Source organism: Condylura cristata, unplaced genomic scaffold (genome assembly GCF_000260355.1).
Source record: "Condylura cristata isolate star-nosed mole 26May11 unplaced genomic scaffold, ConCri1.0 scaffold00010, whole genome shotgun sequence".
NCBI classification, from domain to species: Eukaryota; Metazoa; Chordata; class Mammalia; order Eulipotyphla; family Talpidae; genus Condylura; species Condylura cristata.
This window is the reverse complement of record NW_004567111.1, coordinates 50,883,431-50,900,126: the sequence shown is the minus strand read 5'-3', so window position 1 is coordinate 50,900,126 and position 16,696 is coordinate 50,883,431. Positions and strand designations below refer to the sequence as shown.

General features: G+C 39.9%; 1 protein-coding gene across 3 annotated transcripts in view; it reads right to left on the bottom strand.

Annotated features, from left to right (window-relative positions):
* Positions 1–16,696, bottom strand: part of ATP7B (ATPase, Cu++ transporting, beta polypeptide) — a 65,587-nt gene that overhangs the window by 44,890 nt on the left and 4,001 nt on the right. Inside the window, exon 1 of one of the 3 annotated variants that reach the window (XM_012723352.1) lies at positions 16,212–16,243. The exons of the other annotated variants lie outside the window; for them this stretch is intronic. The gene's annotated coding sequence lies outside the window, so the exon portion shown is untranslated. Of the gene's footprint in view, positions 1–16,211; positions 16,244–16,696 lie in introns of those variants that run through there. 3 annotated transcript variants of the gene reach the window in all.

The following is a 16,696-nucleotide window of genomic DNA, read 5'->3' as shown; positions in this document are numbered from 1 at the left end:
AAAAAAAAGTCATCTCTACACAAACCTACTTAATCTTCAGATGAATCTGAACAACTCAGATTGATCTCTGTATCCCTGTGTAAGAAAGGTATATCCTTCCAACCTTAGCTTTTGAGCAGCTTAAGATAAAAATTAAATGACCTTTAAGAAAGATTATGAACATTCATTTGTGTATCCACAAAGGATATCAGAAGCCAGGTTTAAAAAATATTCCTTGTACTACTTACTAAAATAGTAGAGAATAAGGAGAACAGTTAATTTATGGGACAGTGACACAAAAGAATTTGGGAAATTCAACAAATATACTGGAATTATTTATGGTACAAATATGGAAATGTGGTATATTGGAACTCTGGTAAGTGTGGTATAGTAGTATTAATGGACAACTGGCAATCATACATTTATATATATATATATATATATAAAAATTTGGGAGGCATTTCAGATAAATCAAAGATGCAAAAGTTAAAAATATTAAACAAGACTGTTTACAACAATCTCAAAGCAAGAAAAGCTTAAATATGACAAAACAAAAATAGAAAAAAATCCAGAAGCTGTAAAGTTTTTAAAAATTTCTATATCCAACCCCACTAAAAAAAAGTTCAAACAAGTTAAGAGATAAAAAACAGAGAAGAAAACAGTATTTCTTTCACATTAAGCAAATTATGAGCTGATTTCTTTAATATGCAAAAGGTTCTTCACAAAAGAAAAATCCCAACAACCCAACAGGCAAAAAAGAAGGCAGGTCATTAAAGAGAAAAATATAAATATAAGAGGAACAGTGAAGAGCAACCTCCAGGCCAGTGGGTAGCACTCACAGTGAATTCAGTGGTAGGAGGCGGAGCTTTCTGAACTCCACCCCCTGGTGTCCCAAGCAGAGGTTGATGGGAAATAGGGGTTGGGCTGGCACTTGAACTGCTTACAAGGGGTGTCTGTGGAGAAACCTTCTGGCTGGCTCAAGGCATCTGGTCTCTGCTCAGCAGATGCTATTTGGGGCAGGATAGGCAGATCTGGACACATGTAGCCAGTAACTTTTCTTTGTCCTTTGTTCTGTTTCCATTTTCTTTTCCTTACTCCTGTGTAAATAAACCCCTTTTGTTTCTCTCCATGTGTCTGCTTTTCAGTCCTCTCCTTATTCTTAAGCACATAGTTCTCCAATTGGGTCATGTCTGTTCTCCTGGGTTTGCCCATTTCAGGCAGATCCTCACCTATGCTTAAGAATAACGTTTTAGTACATGAAAAAATATTTAAAGAGAAATGTTAAGATTCGAATGACACTGTGGTAGAGTTTTTACCAATCACCTTGGCCTCCCTAACTCTAGAACTAGTTCTTCAGAGCTAACTGGAATGTAAACTCTCTGGAGGATAACGGAACAATAACCATTAACATTACAAATTCACACACTTTGCTTCAGCAGTTGTGTTCTAGGAATGTATCCAATAAGTGTATTTGTTGGTATGCAAACAACACAATGTTAACTGACTCAAAAGACTGGAAACACAAACACAAACTAGAGGCTAGTTAAATTATTGTACAGCCACATAGTGGAATACTATCAAGCTTTTTAAAAGAGCAAGGCAATTCTTAGAAGTACTGTGAAAGAGTGCTATCCAATACATTGGACAGATAAAGGCCAGGGGCAGGATATATAGTTTTCCATTTTCTATTGCTGCACAGCAAACCAAGTCTAATAACTTATAATGACAGTTCAGCTTTTTCAGTTTGGACAGTTTGGTAAAGAAAGTTTGTCTCTGTTCCAAATAGCATCATCTGGGACGGCCTGAATGGGATCAGAAGTTCCACTTTGAAGGGAATGGTTTATTAATCACATGGCTAACAAGTGTGATGATGGCTGCTGTGTACAGGCTGCTGGTGGGGTTCTCAGCTCTGGTCCAGGCAGCCTCTCCACATGGTTAGGTTGGTTGCTTCTGAGGCCTGAAAGGGAGTATCATAATGGTACTCCCAGAGGACAAGTTCCAACGTACATCACTTATTAAGCCTCCACTGATAATCATACTTGCTAAGTCACCATTGGCCAAAGCCAATTACAGGACACAGCTTAGTCAATATGGGATAGAATTACATAAGGACTTGAATATAAGGAGGTGTAGTTCCTTGGGAGGACCACCAAAACAAATCTCATCACATAAGACTGGCAGGGTTTGTGTAAGAGTAAGAACATTTGAGATGTTTATATATACATGGCTTGTCTCTGAGGAGATACATAAGAAATCAAGGCAGAATTTGAGAAGGACTGAGGAGCAGAGGATTGTGGCTGGGGTACAGAAGATTTATTTTTCCACTATATAACTTAATACAAAATGAATATGAATTACCAAGTTCTAAAAAATAATTATAAAATTTAAAAATAAAACAGCATAATCATAAGAGAGATTCAGAACACTGGCTTGATTTCAACTGGTATTAATTAAATGTTTAATTTAAAAGAATGAAGCGATGTAACATTTGAGGACATTCACTCATACTATCTTAATAAAGAGAATCTGTCTCCTTATGAGATATAACCCTCAGTTCAGCTCTGCTGAAATAACAAATCCCTGGTGATTTACTGCCCAATTTATTTTTCTTGGTTCTAACTCAAGCCACAACTCATCAGACCCCAAGTCACTATGCTGGCACTAAATCTTTAGAATGCTGATTCTATGCTCTTGCAAAATGGATTTGCAGAAGTCTTAGAAGGTATTTGTTTGTAGCAAACAATACTCAAGAGGCACCCCTTCCAGACAGGCGAGTTCATAAGGACAAGCAGTAATAGAAGATAAAGCAATGCAAACAACAATTTATGAAAGAGTCACATGTCAGTTGGGTTAGCAGCAACCTCCTATCAGCTGTCCCCATTTTTAAGTGCATACAATTAGGCTGTGTGTGTGTACGTGTGTTTGTGCATGCATGCTCACACTTTAATTTCATTCTTCAATAAAGAAAATCTTGGGGGTGAGGTGGGGAAGGCAGGTATCTTCCTAATGAGTTAAAACATTTTGGTTTATGGTAGACAATGAAGCATGTACCCAAGATACAAATTGTGTTTCTGGGGAATCTTGTGGAAGCCCTGTTTTACTGAATTCCTGTTAAATTACATGCTCCTTGAGAACAGACATCCAAAATTTTTTCTGCAGGCCTAGCATCAGTTTGGGGTAGATCTTTTACTGAATTTTGAATTTTTAATAAACTATTAGTATGGCAGACAGCAGGAATAAAAGGGACTAGAAACACAGAAGGTCATAAAGAGGAATTCAAAAATGAATTTCAATTCCTTGCTACCTCTCTAGGGACCCAAGTCACATGGATTTTCTGAGTACCAAAGGCTTTAGAAGAAAAGAGAGGTAAAAGGAGATAAGCTGGTGTTGAGTCACCAAGACTGGCCTGCAGAAAAGAAAATAAGCTCATCAGGCTAACATGAAGAAATTAAAGTTACAGTACCAGATTTCTGATGAAAGTTTTTAAAGTCAGACCTGCTTTGTAGAAAGTGACTGGGGTCACAAATCAAAGTGAGGAAAAAAAAAAAAAAGAAATCAAAGCACAACACAACCGGGGGCAGGCAATAGAAGCCCACTAGCCACTTCTGATGCCTTATTTGCTCCTGGAGCATCACTGTCCTTAGGTAGGACACCACGTTGCCATTATCCTTCAGATTGTTCTCAACTTGAAATGTGGGTAACATCCTTAACTTAGGAGGCAAAAGTATTCAACTTTCCAATATATAACCTTCACCTCATACAACTAATGTATCTGAACTTTCATAGAATTAAGCTACAGAAAAGCCCTAATTTTTCATATGTACACAAGCTGATATTAGCAAAGAGTTAATGATTCTCGGTGTTCCTTTATGAGGTTGGCATTTTATATCCTTAACACACAAGGTAATTCTATACATAAGTATTCATATCGCCATTTTACTGTTGAAACAGAATCAGAGGTTTATCTAAGACCACAAATCAATTTAAATAACATTTGGAACTTAAATCCAGTTCAAAAGTCCAGCAGGCACTCTATTAAAAAAAATCTTTAAAAAATTTATTTTTCAGCCAAGAGGCTACCGTACAGAAAAGCAAAATGAAGAAAATAGAGAAAACTGCCAAATAATGCCTCAGTGTGGCAGTGGGGGCCATAGGTGTGTCAGAACCACTAAGCCTGGCCCCCACTTTCAGAATCTGCCACCTCCAGCTGTCTCTGGAACTTCAGGGTTTCAGTACTTGCTGTTTTCTTCAATATTCTTAATTGCAAATATGCTCAAGACAGTCACTTTCCCAAGGAGGCAGAACATAAGCAGGTGCCAGTGGTTACCGGACTAAGTACGACCATCTAAACACATCGTGAACGCATCACTGTCTGGCTTCACTGGCTTATCTGAGAAGTCTCTGGATTTCCGAGACTCACAGGGAATGGAGCATCAAAAGAAAAATCGTATCCAAACCATTCCAAGCAGATTCGAAAACCCCACTGAAGAAGAAATGTCCCTTTATACACACGCACACACAGAGATGGAGAGAGATTTATGAGTATATATTTATGATGATACTTAAATTTGATGTTATCTTAGGGGGAGTTGTGTAATTCTGACTTCTTGACTACATTTTCATTTAAAATTTGATTTTAAAGTATTAATTTTATAGTAGGAAATCATGTGGGTTCTTTTGTTTATCTAAAGCAAGAAAGAACATGTTATGTCTGTTAAATCATATCAATATAAGCAAGAATGTGTAATAATTGTGATAGAGACAACAATGATGTTTTTACAGGTGTGGACATATTACTCCTAAAATACATACATACAGTATTGTAAACCATTAGTTCAAATAAACTTAATTGTTTGAAAAGATGACAGTAAACTGGCACAGATACTATGGAAAGCCCCTCACTCACATGCGTAGAGGTTCTTCACAAAATTGAAAATTTAACTATCTGATGATCTGGCAATTCCACATCTAGGTGTCTATCTGAAGAAAATGAATACTACATCAAACAGATAAATGCAGCCCCATGTCTGCTTTAGTATTATTTACAACCTAACTGTCCACTGATGGATAAATAAAGAAAATGTGATATATACACATAGATACAGAAAGAATATTATCTAGTCACTACAAACAAGGAAATTCTGCCATTTGCAACAACACAAACTGTCTTCAAAGGCGTTTTGCTAAATGAAATCAGGCAAGCACAAATACTGTTAAGATCTCGCTTATATGTGGATTCTGAAAAGAAAAAAAAATCAAACTCAGAAAATGAGATAAAATTTGTGGTTATCAAAAGTGGGGAGCAGGGAATGGGAGAATAGGAGGAAGGTAGTCAAAAGGTACAAACTTCCGGTTCTAAGATAAACTTGTACAATATTAACAATCTCATGTATGATACAATGACTATTAATTAGCACTGCTGTATGGTAAGTCTGAAAGTTGTTGAGAGAGCAATCCTAAGCATTCTCATTACACAGAAAAAATGCTTTTTTCTTCTTTCTGGTAACTTCTTGTGATAATGCTCACTAAATTTATTATGGTGATATTTCCTAATGTAAGTAAGCTGTACCCCTCACTGCTTCCTATGGCCGCATGTCAATTACATCTCAGCAGCCATGGGAAAGAGAAGGAAATATTAACGAAACACAAATGTAAACAAGAGTACACTTTCCACATCTAGATATCTATCTGAACAACAGGCTTAGGGCTGGATTTTGTAAGGTAATAGTTTTTAACATTTTAAAGAAATGTTCTCAAGCATTTTCTTAATAGGCTGACAAATATGTTTAAAGTTGATGCTACAATAAGTGAGAATATAAGAAAAATAATTGTCAAGCACTATAGAAAATTAATTAATACACCCTTTTCGGAGAGCAGATAGGTAATTATCTATCAAGCCATTAAATGACCCCTGCATTTATAGCAGAAATTCTACTTCTGGGAATTTCATCATATTCATATACAATTACATGAGAATGTTCATTGCTACGTTTGGATAATAAAAACTGGAAATATTCTCTAAGAGGACTGGCTACCTATAAAGTCTCATCCAAAAGGGTTTACCTAGTGGTGAATTTACAAGTAATGACATGGACAGAACATGCTTCTCCCCTTGGCCAGTGAGTGAGCATCATTCTGGCTATTAAAAACGGCTAGAATTCACTTCATGTTCAAAGGCCTCAGACATAGGGTGGATTTTGTAAGGTAATAGTTTTTAACATTTTAAAGAAATGCTCTCAAGCATTTTCTTTTTAAAAATGTAATATTTTGCTATCTTAAAAACTCAGCTGAAAATATAAAAGTTAGTTGTACTTATATAAACAGGGAAACGGGGGCCCTCCCTGGTGGCTCAACAGGTTAAAGCGCAGCACAGTGAAGCTATCTGCAGCATGAGTTTGATCCCCAGCCAGGGAGCTGACCCACATGTGTGGCAGGCCTCTCCCACCCACCTACTGCTCCCCTCAGGAGTGTATTTTGGTTGATCTGCCTGTTCTGCTCCCCACTCTGTCTCCGGTGAATCCTCTCACCCCACCCCCCCCCCACCCCCCACCCCCCACACCTCTGGCCTGTACTGCAGTTCTTATATGCATAAATAAATAAATCTTTAAAACACACACAAAAAATAGAGAAACATGAAAAGCTAGATTAAATGTTCTGTTATTCTAAAATTCCAAATCTTTCAATATATGTTAATTCTACAGGTTAAAGACGTTTCAAGAAGCATAAAAATGAAAACTATAAACTGCTTTAGAAAACAAAGTAATTATTTGTGCGGTCCACTCCTAATAATAACAACAATCTAAAGTCGGATACTGAATGATTCCACACTTCCTGTTATTAAATTTGCCTGTGAAAAATTTCAAAGGTGTATCTTGAAATTTTCCACAAATCCAGCACACTGAAACACATTTTTATTGTTTCAAAATAAACAACTTACAGTAGAATAATATTCTAGTTAAATAACTGACAGCAAATGGTGAATCTTTTAACACTTAAAAAAGAATTTCTACTTTCAGTATTCACATCCCATGTGCCTTCAACATAAATGAACCCTTTCTATGCTACATTTCAGGAAGCTCTTTTCAAAAATTTCCTTGGGTTTTTTGGAACTTGTTAACGATTAACAACAGAAGAAACAAAAATAAACCCAAAGGGGGGCAAAGTGCTAATAAAATCTTTCCTTTGCTGCTAACTATTATTTTTTCCCACCTATTTATATCAATGAGAAGGATCCCAGGCAGACCACTGTCTACCCAGAAATACTACTAAAAGGAATCATTTTTACATGGTGTTACACTGCCCGAGTTTCCAACATGCACTGACCTTCGGGTTTAAAAAAACTTTTTATTTGTTTAGAAAGAGCAGCTTCAACTTGCAGCAACATTTTCAAGATGTTTATTTAGTTGAAATGTAAAGATGAACAAAACTAGGTAGAAATTTAGAAAATAAAAAGAGGGAGAGATCCATTTTTTTGTCTGACTTACATGTTGGAAAACTTTTCCTCCACAGAGGCTTACAAAATAGCCTCAAAATATGCAGCAATAATCCCTGGGCTTTTAAGCAGCATGGACTTAATCTCTAGAGAATTCACCTTGACTGGCTTGAGGTTATTTTCATAGCTTTCACTCCCAACCAGACCAGCTCCCCTCACCCCTCATATATAAGACATGGGAGAAACCTCCATTTATAAACTGGACCCCACCCCCTCTTGGCTTTTTAGCCTTTCTGCAATTGCACTGACCTGATTGGAACTGATTCCCTGTTTTCCATTCATAACCTCCAGTGAGAAGTCTCCATCCTCTGATGGGGGAGAGCCTTCTTCCTCTGAAGTTACTGGGCTGGTGGAGCCCCTGATCCCAGGGCTCTTCCTGAAGGACCACAGCTTGTGCACAGAGAGCAGGGTCACCTGTGGGTCCCTCAGAGTGGCCAGGCTCCCAGGCATCTGCATCTCATTCCCAGCTTTCTGCATCGCCATGTCCATTGTCACACCTTCACCCCCACTATAGCAGCTCCCTTCCCCAAACTACTGGGTCATGTTAGAAGGAAATGCTTTAAAAGTGGCCTCCCAACCAGCAGGGAGGAAGTCTCCATCTGTGTGCAGTCCCGCGGGATCCCCTCTGCTTCTAAGCCAGCCCTGGAGAGACTGCCAGTCAAGGTCTTCAGTCTGGCAGCAAGCTTCAGGAACTTGGGCAGGCTGCACACCACTGTATATATATTTGCTCTTGTTTATCTACACCCTTCCAACCAATTGGCACCCTCTTACTCATCACACTGCATTCAGCACCGGGAATCTTTGCACACGGCCCGCACACGCCCTTGTCCAACACTGCCAGGACACCGGGCCAGCATGCACGAGAGCCCAGCACATAATATCTCCCCAAATCTGAGCACACAGTTTCCTTTCAGCTGTGTGCACTCCCAGAAACCCAGCCTGGAGGCAGCAGAGAAATGCCACTTCCTTTTATTAGCAAACTTCGAGCGCTTTCTTGGAATAACTTCAGCTGCCTCTTCCACAGCTCCAACACTGGCGGTGTGCAGAACACCAGGGGAGAGAAGTATTTCCTAGGCAACATGACTTGCATTTTCAAGAAGGTGTAAGAAAGGTCCATGTTTCCTGCAGCTTTGTTTTCCCTTGGACCAGCGGCTGGACTTCAGTAAGAGCTGACTGCAGAAATTCACTGGGTAACAGGGCTCATCGATTCCATCTGTGGCAGAACAGCCAGGGACTAACACACTATTCAGGCTTCTCAGTCTACCCACTGCTCCACAGGAGGATTAATGAAAGGAGACACGAGACAGTGTGGTAAGCCTGCAGCCTCCGGTTCCATATGGCAGCACTGCCTCCCTTCCCACCCCCACCTTACTGAAGGGAAGGAGGCAACCTCATCCTCCATGGGAGGAACAGCTCCCACAGTCACTAATCCCAGCAACACCCCCTGCAGTAAGTGCCTGTGGCTGTTCACACAGCAGACCCAGACAAGCCGGTGAGTGAGCAGTCTCTCTGTATTGCTCCCAGGCTGAATGTCCTGCCTGGGTGTCCCTAGGGCACACACCTACTGAGAGCATTTAGAACACAGTCTCTTCAGTTCAAGGTCACTGAGGATTCTCCTCTTTCTGGAGTGCCTACAATGATTTTTGCTCCCCCGTTAAAATTGTCCTGGCTCCCCCAAGAACCCCTGACCAAGAGCTCTGTTATCTGGGGGAAGGCAACCCCATCACTGGTCCATTCAACACCAGGCCTCAAGACTATTCATTCAACTTTTGTGTTTCATACTCTGTGGGGATTTGACTTTGTCCACTTCTGAAACACAATCAGGGCAGCCAACACCAAAATGTGTCTTCCTATTAGGCTTCTTATCTTCCATGTGGTTCTCTCATCACCATAACACCCACGACCCATCTCAACAGCCTTTTGAAGTGCCAGATTTCTAAAGACATTTTAGCCATTTTACATGGAAACCCCCCCCAAAGATGTCACTTATCTTTCTGCTGCCTTTAAAAATATGACTTAATGTCTATATTTTACCTATTTGCTGATAATACAGTGTCACTATAAATACAAATGTTCTTTCTGTGCTGTAGTTATAGATGACTAAAATAAGGAAGGTATGCTAAAATCAAATAGGTACGCTAGAATCAAATATCCTGAGTGCTTCTCAAGTCTGTCCCGTTTAGCGCCATGAACTATAAAGGATTTAATTCTTTACTGTAAAATACTTCAACTTCTCATGAATGATCGCTCAGACCCAGAACACAGCTAGAAAAATGAGGCTGGCACCAGGTTACAGAGGGAATGAAATTTAGACTTTGTCCTGAGGACGGCAGAGAATCGCCTGTTTTGAAGCAGAGGACTTACATGATTATACTGGGGATTTAGTAACACAATTTTGGCAGGAACAAGAATGAAGATTTAGAAGAGAAAGGATTACAGGATTACAGGAATGGAGAAAATTAATAGTAGAATGGAATTAAACAAATAAGGAGGGCTCCCAGGCTGCGCAATCAAGTGATCACCCCAGATGACTGCAAAGAGAGGCTGTGAGGATGACAATGCCATTTCTAGTTTGGCAGAGATGAGGAGGAATCATAGGGGAAAGCAAGTCTGGTGAAATCCATGGGTCCACCTTTGCGCTCACAAAATCTACAGGACCTGCCAAACATCCAAGGTGTGAGATACTTTCCCATGCTAGAGAACCCAGGTGTTGGAGACCACGCCAAATGTCAAAGTCCAGCTCTGACAGGTGGCCGGTCAGGGGTCCTTTTCCCGAAGGATGAGGCGGCGTCGGCGATATGAGCAATGAGGGAGGCACTGACACTCTAGCTGGTGCAAGTATCTCCTGCCGAAAGCTTCAGCAGTTTATTTAAACAATTTCCAAGCTGTGAGATTACATCAGTATGGGCATTGAAGCAAATCTTTAACAACTAATTTCCATGGCTACACCGAAACTTTTGTGATTACATGTTACAAAGAAGTTCTTTTGATCATAGAAAGAATACCACCAAAAACAATCAGCATCACCATTTTTTCAGCATAATCAATCAATCTAGTCAGCATCTCAAATAAAGCAGCAAATCTTTAAGTTCTCCTATGAACAATCCTTTCCCAGGTTCCAAACTGTCCCAGGAGGAAGTACATCCTAATCATATTTTATCCATATTTATAAAGACAATCTACACTTTTGATTTATGCTTAGGTACTTTTCTGAGAAAATCACTGTCAATTGTTAAACATTTTTGTAACCGGTTCTCGTTCTCGATGTCCAATTAGGCCGCAAACAAAGGAGGAACAAGAATCTCTTGATGGTCAGATACAATCGCTATTAGCCAAGAGCAAGTCCAAGGTAGTTCAGTAAGCATCGCTATGGAGACTCCCCTTACTCTGTGTTCTTGGGAACCAGAACTCCCCTTTGTATGTCTTCTTGGGAACCCAGCAGCGTCCATCTTCTCGGGAGTCTCCCCCGTTGCCCGGACCCTGTCATAAGACAGCATGGGTAACATAGCCTACGTCACCCAGGCCAAGCTTTTTCTGGCTCCTTCCCCTTTCCTCATACTAAGCTTCATGTCTCCCACTACTCTCCCCATCTAATCCTCCGTATCCTTTAAGTCTGGCCTCTCGGCACCCAACAGGGCTCTCTCCCTCCTCTGAATTCCAGTATCACTGATGCCCACACCTCAGGTGTTGCTGAGGAACAACTCTCCTTCCTCCTCTGCCACAGCAAGGTTGTAGTCGGGTCAGTCCCACATGTGGCAGGTGCCCCGTGTGCTCCTGGTCTCTTGGCAGGGAAAACACTGAGCTCCGGGAAGACAAAGTTCTTATTTCTCACTTCTGCAGAGACCTAACACTAACAAGGTGACAAATAAATATCAGGTGTTAAATGAATTTCAGACCTATCAGAATGTGCTTTCTATTGAGAATTTCATAGTGGTCTGTCTCCTTTGTCACATGCAAGGGCAAGTTCAATTCTAGAAATAGAGGTCTTCAAGTGTCTCCCTGCATGAGATTGTTTTGCCTCCCACATGTGGAAATTTTATCAGCTATTTTTCAAAAAATTCATCTTGTCTCCTTCCATATTTGTAGTCTCTGTGGATCGTCTTTGTATAAAAATCAATCCTTTGCAATCGGAGAAGCCTGAGCCCAAAGGCAGATGGGCGGCTCATGTTACCATGAGCCTCCAGGACAAAAGGCCTTATGTAGGGGAGAGACATTAGCTTCAAATATTTCAGCATTCCCAAAGATTACCTGTTCAGCCCAGTTAGAGGCTCACACTGGGAGGGCCTTCTCAGAAGAAACACCAGGCCCCTCCTCCTTCAACAGGCAGAGGAGCCCAGATCCAGTGCCAGGACAGGATGACTGAACCTGACACTAAGCTGCATGCTGAGAAGCAGTGGCCCGGAAGGTTCCCAGACAGCGGAGGTGAGCAGTGCAAACAGCACACCCACGACCAGTTATGTTCCTACCAGTCCATTCTTCACAAGAGGGATGGTATGTTGATAAATGAATGTAATTGGGAGCTTGAGAGTCAAAGATTTAAGTGCTAGTGCAACAGAAGCTACAAGAGACACTTTCTGCCCTCAGGAGTCTAGTAGCTAATTCAGGAAGAACTACAGAGTACAACATTAAAGTATCAAAAACTATCAAACTGGATGTGGAGGTATGGGTCACTGGAGGTCAGAGCTTGAGCCAGGGAGACTTGCCAGGGAAAAGGCTGGTGTGCTTATAGGTCTGCTTGGCTGATCCTCACACCATCAGAAACTGGTGATTTCTGAGACTGAAACAGCATGGCACAACACATACATCAAATTACTAACGGGGACAAAAAAAATAAAACACACAGACAGGTTCATTAGAGGGAATGCTCTTAAAGTTATATTCAGCTGTACAGTCTAGAATGAATGAAAATATATTGGTCTAAAGTATGAAGATATTACACGGAACAAAATACTAGGTCAGTAAAAAGTAAAAGTCAGTGTTCTGATCCCACAGTTAAACTATATGCACCTTCAACATCCTAGACTGCCCTAAATTTGTGCCAACCTGGCACAACTCCAACACTTTTTGTCTCTATATCCTAAAAGACTATACTTGTCTCCTCCAAAATGAACAAACAAAGCACACTCACACTGGCTATCCTGATGACTCAAAACCACTAATCTAATGAGGGCTTCTGGTGTACCAGCAGTTCAACTACCTCTCCCTGGGCCTCACTCTTTGGTCTTAAGATATCCCTGCACATCCTTCCCTTTCCTCTGACCTCCACTCTCCATCCTCCATTCAGAGCTAATTCCTGCCTGAGGAACTTGCTTTTTGCTACAATTATAAAATACCCGGATTATGGCCCTCTCTGGTGGCGCAATGGGCTAGGACGCAGAACTGCAAGCTAGCTGTAACTGCCTCAGTGCAAGTTCAATCCCCAGCTCCGGAGATGATCCACATGACACAGCAGACCTCTCCTGTCTTGCCCATCAACAGTGTACTTTGTCAATCTGCCTGTTCTGCTCCCCACTCTGTCTCTGGTGAATCCTCTCAATGCCCCTGTACCTCTGGCCTGTAACACAGTTCTTTATGCATAAATAAATCTTAAAAAAAAAAAAAAAAGCATACCCAGCATATGACAGAGATTTGCTCAGTGTGTGGGGGGAAAAAAAACACCCAATCACTGGAAATGGTATCAGAATCATAAAAACAGAAAATGTGAATAACATACATAATAAACCAACTAGATCTAACAAGCATCTACAGAACACTCTACCCATTAACAGCACAATATAAATTCTTTTCAAGTACACATGGAACATTATCCAGGATATCACCTATGCTAGACCAAAAATAAACCTCAACAAACTTAAAAGACTAGAAATAATATTCTCCAACCAGTATAGAATCGGAAGTCAGTGATAGTTATAAATGTTGGAAACTCACAAAATATGAAAAACTTAAGCAACATACTATTAAACAATCAAATGCCAAAGAAGAAATCAAAAGGGAGATTAGAAAATACTTTGAAAGGAAATAAAATCAAGATATAACATACCAAAATTATGGGATGCAACTAAAGCAGTATTAAAGGGAAATTTGTACCTATAAATGCCTATATTTAAAAAAAAAAAAAGATTCTGACATCAATAACCTAACTTTCTGCCTTAAGAAACTAGGGGAAGGGAGAGGGGAGGGAGCCGGCTCCCCCTCCCTGGTGTTGCAGAGGGTTAAAGCACAGAACTAAGAAGCTAAAGCCACTTCAGCATGAATTGGATCCCCACCTGCCCGGGGGTGACTCACAAGGCACAGCAGACCTCTCCTGACAGCCCGCTGCTCCCCTAACAGTGTACTTCAATGATCCGCCTGTTCTACTCCCCACTTTGTCTCTGGTGAATCCTCTCACCACCTCTGCACCTCTGGCCTATACCCTAGTTCTACAGGCATAAATAAATAAATCTTTAAAAAAAAAAAAACTAGGGGAAAAAAATCTAAACTAAACATAACCAAACATCACTAAGTGAGTGACTTAAAACATATTTATCCTCTTACAATTTTAAAAGCTATATATTAAGGTGTTCTTTCTGGAGACTTTAAAGGAGAATCTTTGCACACCTTTCTCCTAGGTCACAGATGCACAGCATCTACAAAAAACCCATAGTTAACATTGTCCTTAACAGTGAAAGACCGGAAGCACCCCTCCTAAAATGAAGATTTAAGACAAAGATTGCATTTATATTAAATATCCACAAAAAGCAAATTTCAAAAAAAAGGAAAAAAGAAAAAAAAGCAAATTTCTAGAGATAAAGGTTGAAAATGATTAGGCAAGGAGGTGGGAAGTGATAGCCAAAGGGTACATAGTTACTTTTTGAGATGATAAAAATGCCCTATATTTGACTGGTGATGACAGCTCATTTTTTGTGAATTGTATAATATGTTATGCATATCTCAATAAGTTGGGTTTTTTTATAAATGTAGTAGAAAGGTCACTAAAATAAAAAGGGATGCTATGCCTTTGGCAGTCACAGAGACCTAAACAAAAGAGGTCTTAGAAAAGTGGTAAAACAATGGAACAATGAGTAGTTGGCTGGCATATACCTGGATAACACTCATAACTGCAACATCCACAATCTACCCAATGTTTTTCAAGAATAAACTATGGTACACTATTAAGAAATTATATCTGCAGAGTAATGAATCTTACCACTGTAATGTTTAGGGAGTAAAGCTAGTCCTAGAAGACTAAATACACTATGACATCTTTATATCTTTATAAAGTTTTCTCTAGAGCAAAACCAGGCATTCAAATACGGGTGACCAAACTTCACTAAAAAAAATGGACTACAACAAACACAAAGTTAAGGATAGTAGATACCTCTCCAGTGGATACTTCTATGGGTGGTACCAGAGGACAAGAAGGAACAATTTCACTCATATATGGAATACAGAGAAACGAAACAAAGGAACTGATGAAACTAAGCCAAAACAAACTCTAAGAGGTCCTCGCTGTGGCACAATGTGTTAAAGCCCAGCACTATGAAGTTATCTATAGCCACTGCAGCATGAGTTCAATCCCTGGCCAAGGAGGTGACCCACATGGCACAGCAAACCTCTCCTGACCCGCCCGCTGCTCCCCTCAGCAGTGTATTTCAGTCCATCTGCCTGTTCTGCTCCCCATTCTGCTCTGGTGAATCCTCTTACCTCCAGCACCTCAGGCCTATAACCTAGTTCTTGTATGCATAAATAAATAAATCTTTAAAGAAAAAAAAAACTCGATAGTGATGGGAAGCCCACAGGATTGCAACTGAGATGGAAAAATGTGCAAAATGATGTAAAAGTAAACTATTATATTATTTAAAAAAAAAAAAACTCAATAGTCGTAAAGAAAAAAACCACTAAAAAATCAAAACTACAGTTGTGGAAAGGGAAGGAAAAGGTGAAATATTGGGGAAGGAGAGAGTGTACAGTCTGTACTAGAGAACTATGTGTATTTCAGTGATTGAGGAGGTATGAACCTGTATTTCTAAATTAGATGCAATATTGTAAAGCAATGTTACTTCAATTAATTAATTAGTTTACAATAATAATACAAATAAAAAGGAGACAAGGAAGAAAGAAACAATTAGGTAGATGTCATGCCGCTGATAAATCCTTATTCTGAGCTAGGTTTCACAGGCAATGTCTAGTCTATGATGCTTCCTAGGTAAACGTGTATACATATATACAAACATTCTTTTTATATCCAATGAACTGATAAAATAATGCAGAAAAGTCTTAAAAGTAAATGGGGAACTAGGAACAAACAAATACAGATGATTGGTTCTGTAAGTAGAAAGACCTGAACAGCTGGAGGGGAGATGTCTTCAGAGAGTAGTAAGCTAAAGCAGAGGAAAGGCATGAGGAGAGGCTTCAACATGGGTAGAGTACATGCTAGCCATCAAAGGCAGAAGAAATGACATTCAAAAGAATGAGAGATAAGGAAGTAAAAATTGGTTGCAGATCTAAATAAAATTTCTATTTGAAGTGCATAGAGGCCAGCAGAAAGTTGAGGAAAATCAAACCCAATAGTATCAATTGTCTTGAGGTAAGAAATGAGATCACTTGTTGAAAACAAGGAAAGATACGAACTGGGCAGAGGAAAGACTGAGTGCAAGTGGTAAAGACTTGTTAAGAGTCACACAAAGTTGACGGAGAACTAGTGAAAGCCCTCTGCAGGCACAATAGAAATTAGAAAGAAGAAAGTGCGTGCAGCACCAACCAGGCAGTTCCTGAGTCTCCACAGCAAGTCTGTCCCTGCTGCAGAGCAGAGGGAGGCAGTTTGCAGCAGTGACAGTGGGACCATAGGATGCACAGGTATCTGTGTGGCAGAGAAAGGATACTGTCAGAAAGAGACAGAAAGGAGAAAGACAGAAGGAAGTGTGTCAGGATAGGAAGGGGGGGCACAGATGCAGAGTTAATAACAACAATAATAACAGACTCACAATGACCAACTTTTAAAGCTGTTAAAGTACATCTATGGTATAAGTATGACTTTATTTAGAAAAAGGAAAAAAAATGCAGAAACAAGAAACTGGAATTAAATAAGCCAAGGATATCCATATTGATGAACTCTGAGTTGTGAGAATATGTTTTATTTCTAAAATGAGTAACAAGATGGAGCAAAAGCAAACAGTGAAGGAAAGTAAATATGCTAATAACTTTCATACTAATGGTTGAGAAATAACAAGACAATTTTCCACTCTG